Source organism: Camelus ferus, chromosome 10, assembly GCF_009834535.1.
Source record: "Camelus ferus isolate YT-003-E chromosome 10, BCGSAC_Cfer_1.0, whole genome shotgun sequence".
Taxonomy (NCBI): Eukaryota; Metazoa; Chordata; class Mammalia; order Artiodactyla; family Camelidae; genus Camelus; species Camelus ferus.
In genome coordinates, this window is record NC_045705.1 from 25,327,338 (window position 1) to 25,345,651 (window position 18,314).

General features: G+C 40.7%; 1 protein-coding gene across 1 annotated transcript in view; it reads right to left on the reverse strand.

The window, feature by feature from the left end:
* Positions 1-18,314, reverse strand: part of LRRC4C (leucine rich repeat containing 4C) — an 876,636-nt gene that overhangs the window by 7,269 nt on the left and 851,053 nt on the right.

Sequence of the window (18,314 nt, forward strand, 5' to 3'; positions counted from 1 at the left end):
AAAGTTGTGGTAAGGATTTACTGAAATGATCAGAAACATACTATCAGTAAAACATACACAAATAGTATATACATTGCTCTTGTACAGTATGTGTGCCTCTCATTTTTCAGTCCCCAGGTTATTTTATCATTTACTTTTTGCTTACTTCAAGGTCTTTTTGCTGGTGCAATTAATAAGACTTCTTATAAATCAGTCGTAAGTAATGATTTACGAATTATAGCTGGTTCAAAGCTAATTTATAACCTGCAGCAAATAAAGCTTGGTACATGCGCTGAATCGAATAAACTACTACCAACAAAAGGTTTTCTATTTTAAAATCTAAATTATGTTACTTTACTGCAAAAGCCACGTTTCAACATCTCCTTCAGAAGATGTTTTTATCACATCAAAAGGAAATCAATTTAAAGGTATGCACTATCCATTACGATGTCATCTCACAGCCTTTATTTACAAATGGATCTGTGTGGGTTTTGAATTAAACCATAATACTTTTAGCCTTGTCCCAGAGGATAGCCTGACTTTGTCGACAGACCTTTCTTCTTGCCTTACCCATGCGTCAGTGCTCCAAGGGACGCAGAGGAAACTGCATGAGGCAGAGTAGCTGGTGGGGATGCTGTATTTAGTACAGGATCATTGCTAAGTCAGCATACACTATGTCAGGACAATGGAACTTGTTTGCAAGTGAGGTGGGAAAAAGATAAATTTAGTTAACCGCAGTCACTCCTCCCATCTCAACAGACCACACAGTCATACTCATAAGGATCTGCAACAAACCTCCCTAAACATTGAGAAGCAACGCCATTAACCCCACACTCGGAATGGACACTGAGATCTCAGACCATACCTTACTACCAACAGCAACATGACTCTGCCCTTCCATTGTCTTTATTAGCGTCTCTATCTTCTTCTGGGCTCTCCTGCCAAAGCAAATAGGTTCATTGTCCTTATAATAACTTGCCCAAAGACCCATCAGCTCTTTCATGGAAAGCATTCATGGCAGTCTGCTCTAAGCTTCTTTGACTCTTTTGCCTCACGTGGCAACCCTGGATTGCTGTATCATAATTTTTACCGGATCCTAATCAAGTTCCCACCTTAAAAAATCCCCCTAAAAATCAAACTTCCAGTTCTCAATAAATTCTGGCTTAATCTTCACCACTCCACACACCGACGCTCCTGGACTTCGGTGGGATGGGGCCTTCCCTTAGTAAGCAAAAAGCTCAGCTCGGTCTCAACAACAGATTGTGCTGGTTACATTTTTCATAATCATTTTTTTTTAAATAAAACCAAAGATGGGTTATTCACTTAAAATATACTTGAACTTCAATCTCTTTTTTTCTTTCTCCTGCAGCCTTTCTCGCTATATAAATATATGGATATAGATAATACATACATATATTTATTTATTTGTTGCCTACTTAACATCCTTACTCTTTTCCTAGAAAATTTTGTTCAGAAAAAGTCCCTCTCATCTCCCCCTCCCCCAAATCACAAAACTATATTATCTGCTTTGGGAAAGGCTGACTCAGTATTAATGGATGAATAGAATTTGGCTTAAGTTAGGACTAGGCAAACTTTTTCTGTAAAGGGCCAGATAGTAAATAGTTTAGGCTTTACAGCCAGATGGTCTCCTGTTGCAACTACTCTACGTCGCCACTGTAGCTTGAAAGTTGCTATAGACAAGAGGTAAATAAAAGTGCATGGCTATGTTCCAGTTAAACCATTTATGGACACTGAAATTTGAATTTATGTAATTTTCATATGTCTCAAAATATTCTTAAAATTTTTTTTCAACTATTTAAAATTTCCAAAAGAATCTGAGCTTCCAGGGCACACACACAAAAACAGATTGTGGGCTAACCATTGGAGTACAATTTGCTAAATTCTTGTCTAAACAAACATTGGTTGCACCATGCCTATTGCCAGAGATTGGTTAGGTCTTGACATGTGACACAGTTTGGTCAATGAGATGCGAGGAGACTTCAGCTGAGGGGGTGCTGGGAAGTTTTTGTTCTCCCACTAATATGAAGAAAAACATGGGGAAGGAGTTGTTCTTTATTCTTTTCCTGGATAATGTTGGGCGTTTGATGCCTGGAGTTGCTGCAGCCATCTTGTGGCCAAGAGGCGAGGCAGCCTGAGGACAAAGCTGATATGCTTAGGAAGGAAAAAATGTGAAGAGGGGAAAAATCTGCATTCTCAATATTGTGATAAGCAGCTCAATTAATGACTCCTGAAATGGCTTTTCCTCTGTATTTTATTATTATGTAAAGTGGTCAATTCCTTACCATATAGAGTTCATTATTCTTCTGTTTACTTACAGCCAAACCTACTCTGATACTTTCATATTAGTCTTCCTCCCTCTCTCTCCTTCTCTCTCTCACTGTCTCCCACTTCCCCAAACCAACAGCAAAGAAAAGACAAATAAGACAGCAGAAAAGTTCAGATTTCTTACACCATTATAAATTTGAGACCTACCAAAGAGAACAAAGCAAGCTGAGGCAACACAAGGTGCTTATAAGAAAGGAGGTGAGGCTTACCCCCACCTCGCTAAGAAGCCTTTCTATTGTAATCATTTCTCTGGATAGCTTTTTAAATTTTAAAGAGTGCTAGCCCACACAGGAAAAGGAAAAAAACAACAAATTGAATAACACTATTATCAAAGCTAGCTCACCCTCCCTTCTAAATCAAATTTATCTTACAAATATTTCAATAGAGTTCTTTTTTTTTTTTTTTCTCTCCCCCCACTTGAAACCCAATTTTGCAAATCTGTTGAGCTTTCCAACTCCTTATGCAGGAATATGTGGCTCTGCAGATTTTTCAGAGAAAGAGAAATTTTGTAAATATGCCCAGGGCGGACCCTCAAGGCAAATGTAATGGAAATAATACAACAGTTGAATGGCTGTGACCCAGGCACTCAACCTGTCAAGTCACCAGGAGGCTCTTTGACCACACACACTGATCTTGCAACGTTCCTACAAAATGTTGGGATTTTTAAAAATTGAGATATAAAGGAAAAAAAAAAAAAACAAAAAACCCTGGGTCCGTGTTTTCATTTTTTCTAGAAGACTTACCCGACTTTATAGTAAAAGAATCCATGTTCAGTGTTTAGAGGTGACAGGATTGCAATATCATTAGATTTAAGAAAAAAAAAAAAAAAGCATTGAGTGAAGACAACAATGTATTAAAAAAAGAAAAGCAAGAAACAAAACAAAACAAAACAAGCTATGTGGCCAACATGTTGCTAAGTTCTGGAAAGTATAATAAGGGATACAAAAGAGCAAAGGTGACCATGACTTCTAGAACTTTACAATCTTGCTGGTGCTATAATACAAATGCATCGACAACGCTGAAGAATAAAATGCGTGCATATATGCATCTAGGTATTCATGTAAATCAATCTATTCAATATTTAAATGCCACAAAATGTTTTCAGAAGTCATAGATAATCAGAGAAAGTTTTAAGAAGAGGATTTGGGATTTTCTGTAGGTCCTTAAGGGGATATAGACTTGCACTGAGGCAGGGTGGTGGTGGAGGAGGTAAGAGGTGCCTCGGAAAAGCATAGGAGTAGGGGTGCGAAATAAAAGAAAACTGACTTACTAGAAGCAGAAGGCTTGTATTGTAGCATTTAGATGGTGAAGCTGGCACAGATGAGGTGTACTGCATGGCTGGCAGGAGAGTTTGGATTTGCTTTGTGAAAGAAACTTCGGGAGAGACTCCAAGCTCTTGAACAGGAAAGGGCATTGGTGAGAGCATTACTTTAGGAAGGCTCCGCCCTTGTACATAAAAGAAATGGGAGTGACGAGTTGTTGATGGAAAAGTCGGATGACTTCAGTAATCAGCATCCCTTTTTTACTTTAGAACTGCAAGGAACCGATCTTCAATCTGATTACCTAACTACTGAGATGTGTGTAGCTTCCAATTAATCAGCCCTAGTTGAAATCCTGTAGAGCATGAAACACCAATGAAGGCAAAATTAGCTTCTGTATGTGGTCACATGAGAAAATACCAGGTCATACAGAGGGGGCAGGGTATCACTTTGGAAACTCTGGTACATGAATAAGGAAAGATGCATCTTTGATCTCTGGTGCTACGCATGTCCACACTGTAAATGATACACAAAGGACTACTAAACACATATTTGTTTTTGGTTCCTTGATGACATATACTGCACTTTCCAACTTGAAACAACGTTGAAAGCATAGAAAGACACTCAATCTATATTAACCAAACCTAGTGGAACAAAAACCAGATTTAGAGTGAAAATGAGATGGGTTAGAGGCTTGGTTAAGTATTACTCTTCAATCTTTGGTAAACTGGCCTCCTCTGAGCTGCACTTTCCCTAAATGGAAGTGATGATAACATTAACAGACATTGAGAGAATGACATTAATTAAATGGTGTAGCATATACTGAAAGAAAATTCCTGAACCTGTCCCTCCCCCTTCAAAAATGCCATTACCACACATCCAACTGCTCAAGGCAAAAACGTAAGGTCCCCCTTGACTATTCCTTTTCTCTGTTTACATTCTGCACAACCCTGTTCATCTGACTTCTGACTTTACTATTAAAATACAACTGGATTGGTCTACTTTTCCTCATTGTCCTTCTCTGGACGCAATCATCTTCGCTTCTCACCCGAACCACTGAAATACCCTCTTATCAGTTCTCGCCTTTTGCAATGGCCTTACCACAATTAATTCTTCATTCGACATTTAGAGTGAAGTTTAAAAGCATAAATATATTCATGTCATTCTTCAATTGAAAATGCTTCTACTAGCTTCATACTCTTTCAGAACAAAACGCAAATTGTTTTGGCCACCAACACATGATTATCTGATATTTGCCTATCCTCCCCTATCCTCAACTTCTCTTATTTCCCTTCTCTCTTCAATCATATTGAATTACCTTTGTTCCTCAAATACTCCAAGCCTTTGCACTAAGGTTCTCTCTGCCTGCAACACGTGTCCTTTGATTTTTAGATGGTTGATTTTTCTGGTCATTCAAGATTCCGTTTAAATTTTACCTTCTCAGAAAATTCTTTCTTGATCACCCAGCCTAAAGCAGTTACTCCATCATTGTCAATTAAGTTACTATCTTAAATTTTTCATCACTGTACTTCTAATTTGATACTTTCCTCACATATGTCCATGTATATTTTCTTAGAGCCTGTCCTATCTGCATAGAACATTCAGTTCCTTGGAGGAACATCTTATCAACCCTAGTGATCTTCTCCCAGAGAAATACTCATGTAACATTTGTTAAGTGCACAAACGAATGAATGGGTGTTCAAGCAGACAAAAGCAGTGTGTAGATAGTCAAGGCTATAAACTCACTGAGGACCTAAATAATATCATATTTCCTCACTCTTTTATATCTAGTAGATCCAACTCACATAGCAGAAACTTCACTAATTTCTGGAAAGATGCTTGTCTGGTTTTTAGTTATTTTCCTCGAAGTCCTTTGTTCAAAGAAAAACTGGAGACAATAAAGCAATATAAAGGTCATTTCAATGTCTCCTTGCTCTCTTTGGCTTTGTGTGTGTGTGTGTGTGTGTGTGTGTGTGTGTGTGTGTGTGTTTTTCCAGGGGAAATCTTCCCCATTTCTTTCTCTGTATTAGTTGATAACATCCCTGTTTTAAGTTTGGCCAGACAATGCCCTCTGCTGTATGTGCCTAAAATAACATGATTCCCTTGAAAATTCCAATGTAGATGATGCATTAAGTTGTTTTCATGATTTGCTGCTCATGGCACCTGCGTGTCCTTCAGAACCAGGGAAGTTTGAGCTTTCAGGTCGCTCCATTAGCTCAGACCACTGAGCGCAGAGAGCAAGAATTCTTACAGGCAGAAAGTCAAATCATTTTCAAATCTTCTTTAAAATGGAAGAGCTTCTTGACCATTACATTCCTGCTTCTAGAACACATTGGAAACATTAATTAGAAAATCCTTGGGTGAAAAACATCTCCTAATTCTTCTGCCACGATCCAAAGGAACAAGATGGATTAGGCAAGGGACTGGGATAGGCGGCAGCAGCTCCGACTTTGTCTCAGCAACAAAAAGCCAGATCTACTTCGTGTTAGAAAAGCAGACCTAGAAACACAGCCGAACGCTTGGGAAGGCTAAAAATAAAATTAATTTGTTCTTCCCTGCTTGTTTGGCCTCACATGATGCAGGAGACAAGCATCCGTGCTACGAAGCTTTGGGCTGTTTATGAATCCTTTTGATCATGCTCACTTTTTGAGGTTGATTATTTATGAAGAGATGAAATATAGATGACTACTTGATTTCTCAAATGAAAGGGTGTGGTTTGAGGTGTCCGGGCATAGGTTTACATTTTTACGATAGCTGCTTGCTGTGTTGGTTTAGTGAAATGCATAACCAAGGGGAAAAAACTTAAAACCTCAAGATCTATACACTGCTTGATATTTCATTCTGCAGGAAATGAAATCAGACTGTTCCAATGATCGGAAACGTGCCTGTTTGTAACAATGCCTGCATCCTCTTTTGCACTAATATTTTTAAGTCTGGCGCCCTAACGGATGCATGAGAACTTCCCTTCTCCCCTTTTGCTTTTTCGGTCTTTCTTTTTTTCTCAGATTCAGGATCCACCAAACGATTAATACATGCTATTCCTTATCTCCAAAATTGTTCTTTTCTTTTTATATTATACCTAAGGGAGATTTTCAGAGTAACATTTTGCACACTTAGTGTGACAACACACAAGGACCTCCATAATAACAGTCGCAGAAACCACAACCCAACAGCAGCTTCCCCAGTGATGACAGAAGAAAGCCTAACTCTTGTACATCCTCTACCCACGAGATGCCAGTAGCACCCCCACTTGTGACAATCTAGAGTGTCTCTGGATATTACCAAATGTCCCCTGGGGGGCAAATGTGCCCTCTTGAAAGCGCCTGCCTTGGTGTGACATGTGAGCCACTCCGTGATGTGAGCCACGCTGCCTTCCCCAGGCTCATCGCCCACTGTTCTCCAAGTGCAGTCTAGGCTGCAGTCTGTTTCTGGGTCTAAAAATATATTCCCTACTGCTCCTCTTCAGAGCCTTGCTCCTGTTTTTCCCATGCCCTGGAATGTCCTACCCTGATTTTTCTTTCAAAATTGTAGCCAACTTCAGAGCCAATTTTGCAACGGCCCGTTTCTACTAGATCCTCCTGGGTTTTACTGGCCAGGATTAATCCATCCATCCTTCCCCAAGTATCTGTAATGCCAAGACTACAGCATTTATCACATCTGTGTTTGAAAGCAAATGTTTGGCAATGCATTCAACCTATTTAGTCATGAGCTTCTTAAAGGCAGAAACCGGATGATGTCTAGGCATTCAGGAAATATTTGCTGAATTGCATTACTGAAAGTAGTCCACGATTCAATTCATGGTCAGGAGCCAGGGTGATCAGTTAATTTTATCAAGGTCTATTGATAAGATCCACATGTGAACCCCAAAAATAAAAATGGTATAAAACTTAGTGAAAATGGTTAAGAGGATGCTTAATCATAACTTCTTGCCCTCCCAACCTCGACCAAAATACAAACAAAAAATCCCTTATAAAGAAATTAACACTGTGGAGAAGTAGATGACCAAAAATCAGCACATAAAAGGATGACTGAAAACAACAGGTTAGATTAAGAACCTATCCTTACTGGCAATAAGCTGTATCCTAAATAACACATCCAAGTACTGGGCTCATGGTATATACGAAATATCTGTGTATTAAATGAGAGAGAGAGAGAGACAGGGAGAAGGAAAGGAGTGGGGAATGGAGGGAGGCAGGCAGGCAGAAGGAAGGAAGGCATGAAGGAAGGGAGGGAGAAAGGAAGGAAGGAAGGAAAAATAAATGGGCTCAAGAAAAGGTGGGACGGTGTAGATTACCAACTACTTAGGGAGCCCTAATGAAATACGGAGACTCTTTTAAAAATCAGAGATTCAAATGTGTGTATTCTGCATTTGTAAAAGTACCTATAGGCTGGATACTTTGCCTTATGTACCCTTTAACTGTGAGGACACTACGAGTTAATATATATAAGGAAGGATTTAGAACAGTGCCCAGTGTGTCATCAACACTATATGAACGTTTGTTGTTGTTTTTATTATTGTTTGTCCAGCCCTGGTGACAGCTAAAGTCCAATTGAGACAGGAGGGAGGGGGGCAGGGCACAGCCATTCAAGGAATGACAACAGCTAATACCAAGATGGCAGAAGATTCAACCCCAGTAGACCCTGAGGATTAAGATGGTGGAAGATTTGACTTCTAGTGGAGCTTGAGTTTCATGTGTGCTCACTGTAACATATTAGCATGATAAATAACATGTCCACAGACACCACGACAGTCCCAAGGCTAACCACAGAAGGTTAAAGAGTAGGCTGTGGCCCAGTTCCTGGGAATCCCAGCGCCCTCCTCAGGGTAGCTGGAATAGTCCTCCCAATTGTAGGCGTGGAGCTACTGAGTCCATAAAAATTGGCAGCACCGCGCCTTGTGGCCGCTTGTTGCTCCCTCATCTTCAGAGATGCCCACACTCTGTCTACGGAGTGTGTAACTACTTTCACTCTAATCTGAGCACCCAACCCCCCACTTCCTGGCCTTTCTTTTGCCTTTTGAAACAGCCTACACTCTATGCAGTATGTATCTCTCTAAATAAATCTACCTTTACTCAACTGTGGCTCGCTCTTGAATTCTTCTTTCCTGTGCTAAGCCAAGGACCCACACTTGGCTGAGCACATCCCAGTGACTCAGCTGAGACCTGGGACATGGCCCACCTCACACCCTATATCCATTTTTCCTGCATCACAATTATGGAGAACGACTGATACATCAGACTATTATAATCTGATGCTAAAGCAATTTGAATCATATAATCATGATTTCTTTGTTTGATTTCTTAACCACCACCTTATTTAATTATAATTTTCTTTTCCATGAAAACACATAGCTCAGTCCATGGGCTCCTAAGACATTCATAAATGGATTTCAAACCATTTGTGAATCTCTTAAAATTATGTGCAAATTTTTGTATAAATGTGATTGTGTATTTTTGTAGTAAGATTATTCATTGGTTTTATCATCACATTTGCAAAGAGATTTAGGATTCCAAAAAAGTTTAAGTTCTACATGGAAAGCTTTGACAGACTGAAGTACTTGAAGGATCTGTTAGAGTTCTAACTATAATTTAGCAAATTGGCATTCTCTTCTACATATCCATTTCTTATGTGTTTAGTGAGTGTGACTACAAACCCCGTATGATGAGCTACCAAAATTGCACTTCTGAGGGTAAAAAGCCAAGGACTAGACCCAGGTCTTGAGTAAATTCTTCAAGACGAATGTCCATTGGGAAAGGTCTTGGAATGCAGTCTTCCTTGGTGGTAATGGTCCTTGTCACATACCTGAAACATTGGTACTCGGGGGACAGTTTGTCACATGCTGTCATTTCTTTAAGGAACTTGTGTCAGTGTAAGACTCAGGATGCTGCATGGTGAAGTGGGGCCCTGAGCTTCCTCAACCAAAAGGAAATGGGGACTTCTCTGCTCCAGAATTTTCCTTCATTTTGCCATAGTTTATTCCTCAGAGGAAAATGCACTGAGATAGTGTAGCTGAATTGTTAATGTTTTTCTATCTCTTAGAATATTTGGGGTGATCATGACTGATGCCAAAGGAGAAAATACATAGCATGTTTATTATCATTAGTGAAGATCAACTGTATAACAGGAATGAGAGAAAAAATATTCCATTAACCAAAACCCCAATAAGAATCCCCTCTTCAAAAAAATATAATGTTGGAGGAAGTTAAATCACAAAAACGGGACAAGTATTTTGGCCTCTCAGGATGTACAATAGAATGATTCTCTCTAGACTTTCATTTTGAAAAGGGGATTAAAAAGAAAGCAAATAAAAGAGAGTGGAGGTCTCGAAATGTTTAATCAAAATATGAAAAATTATTTTTTTCTCCTCATGACTTTCTCCTGTCAGTCCACAGGGGCTAACATCGGTCCTTTTATATATACTTATATATGTACATTAATATTTATATATATTTTCTGTCCAGGTTAATGAAGGGCAAGTAATTAAAGAAGCTTTGGAAAATCTAAAAAGCCCTTCTTAAACGTAAGTCCTTGGCAAGGTAAGTAGAGAAGGATTTGATTTCAAAAAGTTGATCATGCAGTTAATGACCATGCTTCCTTTGGGTTGATGACTAGCTGGGAGGAGCTGATAGCCAACTCCCAACTGCTCGTTAATCTTTAGGAAGGAGATACATAGATAGACAGACAGATAGATAGATAGATAGATAGATAGATAGATAGATAGATAGATGGATGTCTGGGGCTCATTTTATAGTAGGATGCTGGGAAAGAGAATCTTTAAGGTCATTTCAGCTCTAATAATATATGATTTTAAGTATGTTCACCAACAACTGTATGAAATTTACCTACAAAGGAACTTGTTCCACTCTGTAACTGCTTAACACTGATTCTTTGAAACGCTGGGCTAAGACATCCCTAACTACAAATAATGGTCCCACGCCAATGCCAGTGTGTTATCTTGAGTGAATGTATATGTGACTGTGTGGATAATTCCAAGTAGGCTGGTGTTCAGAGGCAACCAATACATTGTAAGGATTCCATGAAGGCGATGTGGACATGAGATTAAGTAGCACGTGTACATTTGGATAAGCAAAAGGCCTGGCATTCCAAGAGAGAGAAAAACATTCCTTCAATAATATTTGCTGAGTGCTTACCGAGTGTCAAGCAGAGTCTTCAGTTCTTGACACCCAGGGCCAAGCGTCTGGCGTCAAGAATCTCCCCGTGCAGTGGGATTCTTAAACAAGTAAACAGGGAACCAGAATACAGCAGAGCGAGCTAGGGGGAATGCACAGTGTGGTGCAGGAACACGTAACAGAAAACACATACTCCAGAGAGAAGAGAGAGAGAGAAGAAAGAGATGGTTGCAAAACAGGCATGTGGTGGGTGGGAAACGCATGGCAGTGAGCATGAGCAAGGGGCAAAGAGAGGCACAACCTGATTCTACCAGGAACACATACTGGAAACCAGTGGGGGAAGGTAGGTAAGGAAGATGACACCTGATCATGAAAAACAGACAAAGGAAATTTAAATTCTATATTAGGGTCATGAGATGGGCTGTAGGGAGTTGATTTTTCTCCTTTTGCTGGAAGGGAACAGGACAATGAAAAGAGTATTTAAAGAAAAGCAAATTTGCAACAATATGGAGTATGGAGAGGAAAGAGTGGACTGCAAGGTCTCACGGTTAACTATAAAATTATTTCAATAACTGAGGTCTGAAATAATGAAGGCCTGGACCAAGCTTTGCTTTGTACCTAAAATATAGGTGGACGAGACCGCATGATCCTCCTCCCGCTGGTCTGCGACTTTTTCACTTGGTGAGACTTCCTTCACACGTCACAGGCTCCCTGGATTCCCGAGCCATCGCGGCTGCTTTCCCTCCTGTGTATTTCGGTCAATCTAAAACGTCAGAGCAAGTCCCACACATCTAGTCCTGGCTCTCACTGAAGATCTCAGGGCCACCGCCTTCCAGTTTTCAGCATGACTTAAGAGTTCAATAAATTCACCAAAATGACCCACAAAAACCTGATAAGGAAACTCTTTAATTGAGTCTGTGTTTGTGAGAGCTGAGCAAGGGGAGGAAACAGAGTAGACTTTTCTGTGATTTCCAGGCAACGTCATTTAATCAGAACTCAGATAGCAGGGATGGCCTCCTAATTGGAACTGGAACCGGTTTCAAGTAACCTCAACACAGTTAACATTGCATCATGAGGAGACCTTGGTGATGACATGTCAGATAATGGAAATGACTGTAATCAGTGATTTCTTTGTTTCCCCCTAATGACCACAAAAGGGGGAATTACATGGCAAATGCAGCCACTTGGAAGCTGGATTCTCATTTATTTACTCAAGGCAGTCCTCGTTTTGCTCGGTGCCTTGTTAACCATAGGCTATGCATATCGAAACCAAGTCCTCTGTTTTGTACAGTTCTTTTCTAACAGATTTTCTCTCAGTTACCATGGAACCTTGCAAAATGAGGACTCGGTTCCAAAATGAACCCGCTTCAGTTAACACAGTACTGTGCAAAACAAGCACTCCCTGTATTCTCCTGTATTAATTTGCCTACAATGCATCATTTCCAAAAATATGCCATGAAAAAAAGCAGTAGACACAAAAAGCAAAAAAGAACTAGATCCACTATGGAATCTTAATGGGATAACAAAGTAGGGAAGCCTGGGTATGTCCCTGGTTAAGCCACGCATTAACACCTATTTTTTCTTTGTTTAGATAATGAAAATTACTTCTTGTTTACCTCTCCCACCATCTTTCTTTATTCCCTAAAGAATGCATTTTAGGAAGGATGATCCAATTAAAGAAACCACAAGGCTCACAGTCATATTCCAATATGAATATTATAGATGCTGGGTGACACTGATGCAAACCACTGAAACTTTCTGTGCCCTTCTGGAAAGTGAAGACAGACTACGTGCTCCTCCTGTGCCAAAGGAATACTGGGAAGATTAAGTTTAATCAAAAACAACTAAGACAAAAAGTAAAATGCACAAAATGAGAGAAACGGTGATATGGTTGTCACTCCTACACTTCCCAGTCCCACCGTTTAAGCTGTAGCTGCCATGTGAGCAGAAGCAGAAGGTGGATGGACAGGTAGGCAAAGCTCTAAGATCAGTAGCAAGCAACTGCCCCCAGGCAAAGTTTGGTTCACCATTTGTTTTTGTCAATAAAGTTTTATCGGAACGCTGCTGGAGCCATGGGTGTGTGTATTTCCTATGGCTGTGCACATGAAAGGGCACAGCTGTGCAATGGTGACAGACTCCGTGGCTTGCAAAGCCACAATACATACTCTTTGGCCCCCTATAGAAAAAGTTTGTTGACCCTGCTCTCGAGCCTGTAGAGAAATACATTTTCTTACACACTCTCCTTAACCCTAAAGTTACCAGGATGATCTATCAGGACATGAAAGAAAAAATATTAAAATTTCTAGTTGTAACTCACTTTCATCTAAGAAATAAGAAAGAGATTAATTTGGCAACCGTACCGCGTGTCACATAACACACGTGAGGAGTCCTGAAGCGGAGGGAATTCCACAACACTGAGGGGTGTCCGGTGGGGCTGTTACCTGTCCCTGTGCTTTGAGCACATCGTGAAGTCCTCCTGGTTCTGAAGCATCTAGCTAAGTGGCTTTGGGATTACTTCATTTAGCTTTAACTAAACTAACACTCACCAAATGGAGAAAGGGGCTTAAAGGGATTCTTTTAAAGACAACGCAGAATGAATATTCTAGTAAGAAGGCAAGCGTAAGCACACAACAAAAAAAAAAGGTAGAGCTAACTTTTTATCTCCTAGCATGAGCCTTTTGAAGCCATATAATGATTACACATTAACGGTCGTTCTGTTTAGTCGTGAATACACGTGTGTGCAAGGTGGACACGTGCGTGGGACGGGGGAGTAACTATCACTCTCTCCAGCAATTGTGTCCGTCACACTCTCTTCCTAGTTATCTACTCTTTTCTGAATTCACTAGGTACCAACATGTTTGACTGACATCTGGCTTCTTTTGCATTTTTTTTTCCTCACTCCATCCCTTTTTTGTAACCAACACCACCAAGGCATATTGCTCTGCAAAATCAATGCCTCATTTGTGCCTGGGATTGAGGACTGTATTTCTGCATATCCCTTCAGATCCTGGGATAAGGACCTGAAAACGGTCTGCGAGAGACAGAGTTTGCAGTTACACTCTCCTTACTTCCTTGCCTCCTTCCCTGCTAAAATGTTTTTCCTCTCACCATGTATTAGAAAAGTGAGTTAGAATCTGCTGGGTTTAAGCTTTAAAAGTCATGAACCTAGGACCCAAATTAAGAATAACAGACTCTGAGGGCTTTAATTAAAAAAAGAACCCTAGAGAACTAGGTAAAAACTCCACTTCCTCGTTCGCTATATGGAGATCTTGTCAATTACAGTTCTGAATCTCCTACTCCAAACCTGTTTTTCCTTTCTCATTGTTATCTGGATAACTTGAGATATTTTATAAATTGTGAGATAATTTAAAACTAGAAATATTAGATAGACTTGGAAGATTAATCATTCTTTACTTTGAATCCATACTAAAAACAAAACAAATCAGAAAAGTGGGAGGGGACGGGGGGAGGAAGACTGACAGGGCAAAAAAAACACAGCTCACAGCTTTCTATGTGGCAGATGCTCTTGTACCTTCTACACACAATTTTATTTAATCCTTGTAACAACTGCACGAAGTAGGTGCTCCATCAGTTTGTCACTTATCCTAAATCACACATTTAGTAACTGACCTCAGGTCCATCTAAATCCACCCTGTCTAATCACTGCACTGTATGAACACCCTTTCTACTAGCCGTGCAGCTCTGGATACGTGACTCACTCTTTTGGCAACTCATCTTCCTCATTTATCAAGGGATGGAGAAAAGCAGCGCCACTGCGGTGTCCTGGCAGCGTTTTCATAGCCAATCCTAATAAAACCCCACTTCTTAGAAGCGCTCATTTTCATTTTGTCTTTGAGAAACCAAGACACAATACCCAAGGCATACAGCCAGCCTGGATGGAGCCGGAAGTTCAGCTCCAGGTCCGTGTGCCTTCCAGCACCCTGCCTGGCAGTCACCTTTGTGGCATTAACTAAGACAACCTAAATGGAAGTACCTAGTAAATTAGCTGGACCGTTGTAGGTACACACTATATAGTATGTTTTCTCCTTTATAAGTAAATGCCTCTTTTCTCTTGTTATGTGATAAGCACAATGACTATATGTTCCATTTAGAAGGCTGAAAACTAGGATGGAGGAGAAACATCAATCTGAAACAACAAAAATCAAGGAGAAGTCAAAAGCTGGGAGGATGAGCGTGGACTGTGAGATGTGCACTGCAAATCTTCAAGGGTTGCTTCTTACCAGCCTGTGCCACGTTAGTAAACTTCACTCTCAATTCTTTTGTTTTTGAAGAAAAACATTTCCAGCTAATAACACAATTACACTTAAGTATCAGAGCTCATTTTAGTATTATTGCATTTGTTAAAGCTAACTGAGTCCAAATTACTTCCTCATTGCTAATAAGAGAAGGGGGTGGGCGGAGGAAAAGGAGGAGGAGGAGAGGACTGAGGGGGAAAGATGGTCCTGAAGGCTAGAGGAAGAGAAAGGGACATGTACACAGAGTGGCAGAGAGAAAAACAGAGAGCTCGCTATCCATGCTACATATAGCCTCAAGTCCAATAAACGTCAAACTCCCTACCCATGGTTTCTATGGAAACCCCTTAAGTTTAAGAGGGGAACACAGACATTTTTTGGACTGCAGTTCATAAGCGGTTTATTTAATTATGATGAAACATGAGACTGTAAGGGACAATACTATTATCATCCTCACAGCACTTAGAATTCAACAGATAGGGAAGGCCAAATAAAAAGTTAATTAAAAAAAAATCATTAGCTGCATGTGAGTTGCATGCAAATAGAATGCGTCTTATTTTTACGGGGCTTCCCGCATTATTTCCTGCAGGTGAACCCCAAATTAGCCAAATGACGTTCGTTAAGAGGGAGTTCTTCGGAGGCCTCATGCCAATTATCCCCTCCCCAACACCCAGTGAACAAAACCTAGGTCACAGTATACATTTTCATTTAAACCAGGATAGCACCAAAGTGCAGCACGGCTGGAAGACCCGGCACATTATTACCCCATAGATCATCCGTGAGCAACGAATCGGTCTCTGGTGTTTTTCTGTTTCATAGGCATTTGAATATAAAAATAAATATAATAGCTTCAGATTTTTTTTTTTTTCCTTTCAAAATAAACAACTGCTTTTAGGGCATTATTCCTGGTGGCCAGGGGAAGAATGATTGGAAGCCATGACCCTTCTGTCTCTGATGGTTGGAAAAGGTTTGTGGAGTCTCTCATTTGGCGGCAGGGAAATATCTGATGGATGGCCTCATTTTGTGTCTTTGCTCCTTCACTGAACAAACACAGTGTCCACCTACTGTGTGTCAGGCACTGGGGGAGGGTCAGGGGAGGCGTGAAGATTAAACCCCAGTCCCTGGCTTAATTATGGACTTTTCAGAAGGGGATACATTAATTTTGTTGATGATGATAAGAGAGACAACCATAGCTCACAGGCAGTTGACTAAAGAGATCAATAAACCCAGGATCCTGCCTTCTGGGAGATTATAATTTAACGGAGACAAAAAGACACGTGACCTGAAGTCAAAGAGTAAGGAGGCAGTGCCCTGGCCTGCTGCCTCCGACCTGCTCCCGCCGTGGGTGGAAATACCACCCACGGTCCCACGTCGGTTGTGCTTCAGGAGATGGTGAACGTGTTTGTGTGAGGGCCATGACCGGCTGGTGGAGCGAGGGGAGAGGAGAAAGCTTCAGAAATATTTCTACCAGGGAACTGCATTTCCCACTCTGCCTGGGGGCCCCTACAGCCCGGAGATAATCTTTAGCCCCCAAAATACACCTGAAGGAGGAGGCCACTCAACAAGACAAGGGAAGCCCAAGGAGAGTCTCCTCTGGTGTCAAGCTGGGACCACGAAGGCTGCTTCTAAACTGACAAAGAGAAACACACAAGAAATTTGCAAATATGACTCAGCGACTCTGTCTTTTCTATGCAACTGCAGCCTAGTTTTTGAAATTCAGGGGTGCTTTGTAGGAGCCGGGCTTCCTCCAAGCTGCTCTCCGTGCTGTAGCAAAGCCAGTCTTGGCTGTTAGTGGACTTGACGGGGTATAACGAGCCACTTCGCATTAGCTGTGGCTGTAGTGTTCAGCATATTGTGGCAAAGATTTAGCATGAGTCATCACCCACCTAGCTGTCCATTGTGGTCTCTAGGCTGTAAACAGGCAATGTGTTTGCCAATCTAAAAAAAAAAAAAAAAAAAAAGGAGAAAGAAAAGCATCCATTAGAGCACTTCAGCACATTTCTCGATCTGCTGCCACCACCATCACCACAGACAACACTGGTGACAATATTTATTAAAATTGCTTCTGTATTTTAACGCTCTCCCAGGCAGGAAGCCAACGCAGCTATTTTAACCACTGACCATTCTGAACGATGCACTGTTTAAGGCCAATAAAAAAAATGCATTTAGAGTCAGAAGATCTGTAACCTACGCTTGGTTCTGACTTACTAGATGCATGAACTTAAGCAAGTCACATTTTCTATCTGATCCACTACCCTGTTCAGAACCACCTCTTAAGATGAAATGAGATCATGTATTTTGAAGACGGATAGGAAATAGTTAAACAGACATGCTGAAGTATGAAAATCAAATGGGATGTTAAGAGTTTGACATAGGCTTCCTGTGGCAAACTCCAACTTGGATTTTTTTCCACCTCTTTCTTCTCCCCATCCCTCATCCTACCCCTACTCCCCTTCCAACAGTCCTGTGGCAACGGCAGACTAAAAATTAGAAACGGAGATTGAGGGCCACACAGTAATTGGAGCAAAGATGTACAAAGAGATAGAGCTGGCATTTTGCAAAGCATAATGAAGTAAACGAAATGATTTTTAATTCCAACAAATACAGGTCTTTACAACTCAAGCTGAGACATACAGTTGGTGCAAACTGTACAAAGAGGAAGCCCCTAGCAAATACAGAAGGAAAAAGTCCATAAATTAGCAAGAAAATCAAGGGACTGACATGGATATTGACATCACCAACAATTCTATCGGGAGTAGGTTTGGAGAGAACAACAGGGAGGCAGGTGTTAAAATCTACAAGAAATGAGGAGGAGTGAAGTGTGGGCCTGTAGTTGACTCCAACAAGGAGGTGCTAGCAGGTGGTAGAGTCTGACGGTGTGAGATTCAAAGCTGGGCGTTTTGCTGTGTTAGGTAGTTTTGTTTGGAACAGATAACGTAAGTAAAAGAGCTTCTCAAACTTTAAAGCAATACCTCACTAGTGAATAGTATTATGACTACAGAAGTGAACCTGAATACGATTAAAATTTATTTCAGAGATGATGTGTGGCTTTTCCATCATTGGTTTTGAAAACCGTGTAACTCAGTCTTATGGGAACTTTCCCCAGATCTCATGGTTTCAAGAACCGTTAACAGCCCTTCAGTAGGAAATATGAAATGTGAGTTAGAAGTTAACATGCTTGGGAGTTATGATAACCTGAGAGCAAGGCAGTGGGTAACAATTCATGTGCGCAGAGAAGATAAAAGAAGCGGTGGGAGGTGAGAAGTTCGTGATCATTGCTAAATCCAGTAGCCGAATCTCAATTCTCAAGTTAGGCAACCATCAGCAACATGATAGTGATCATTCTG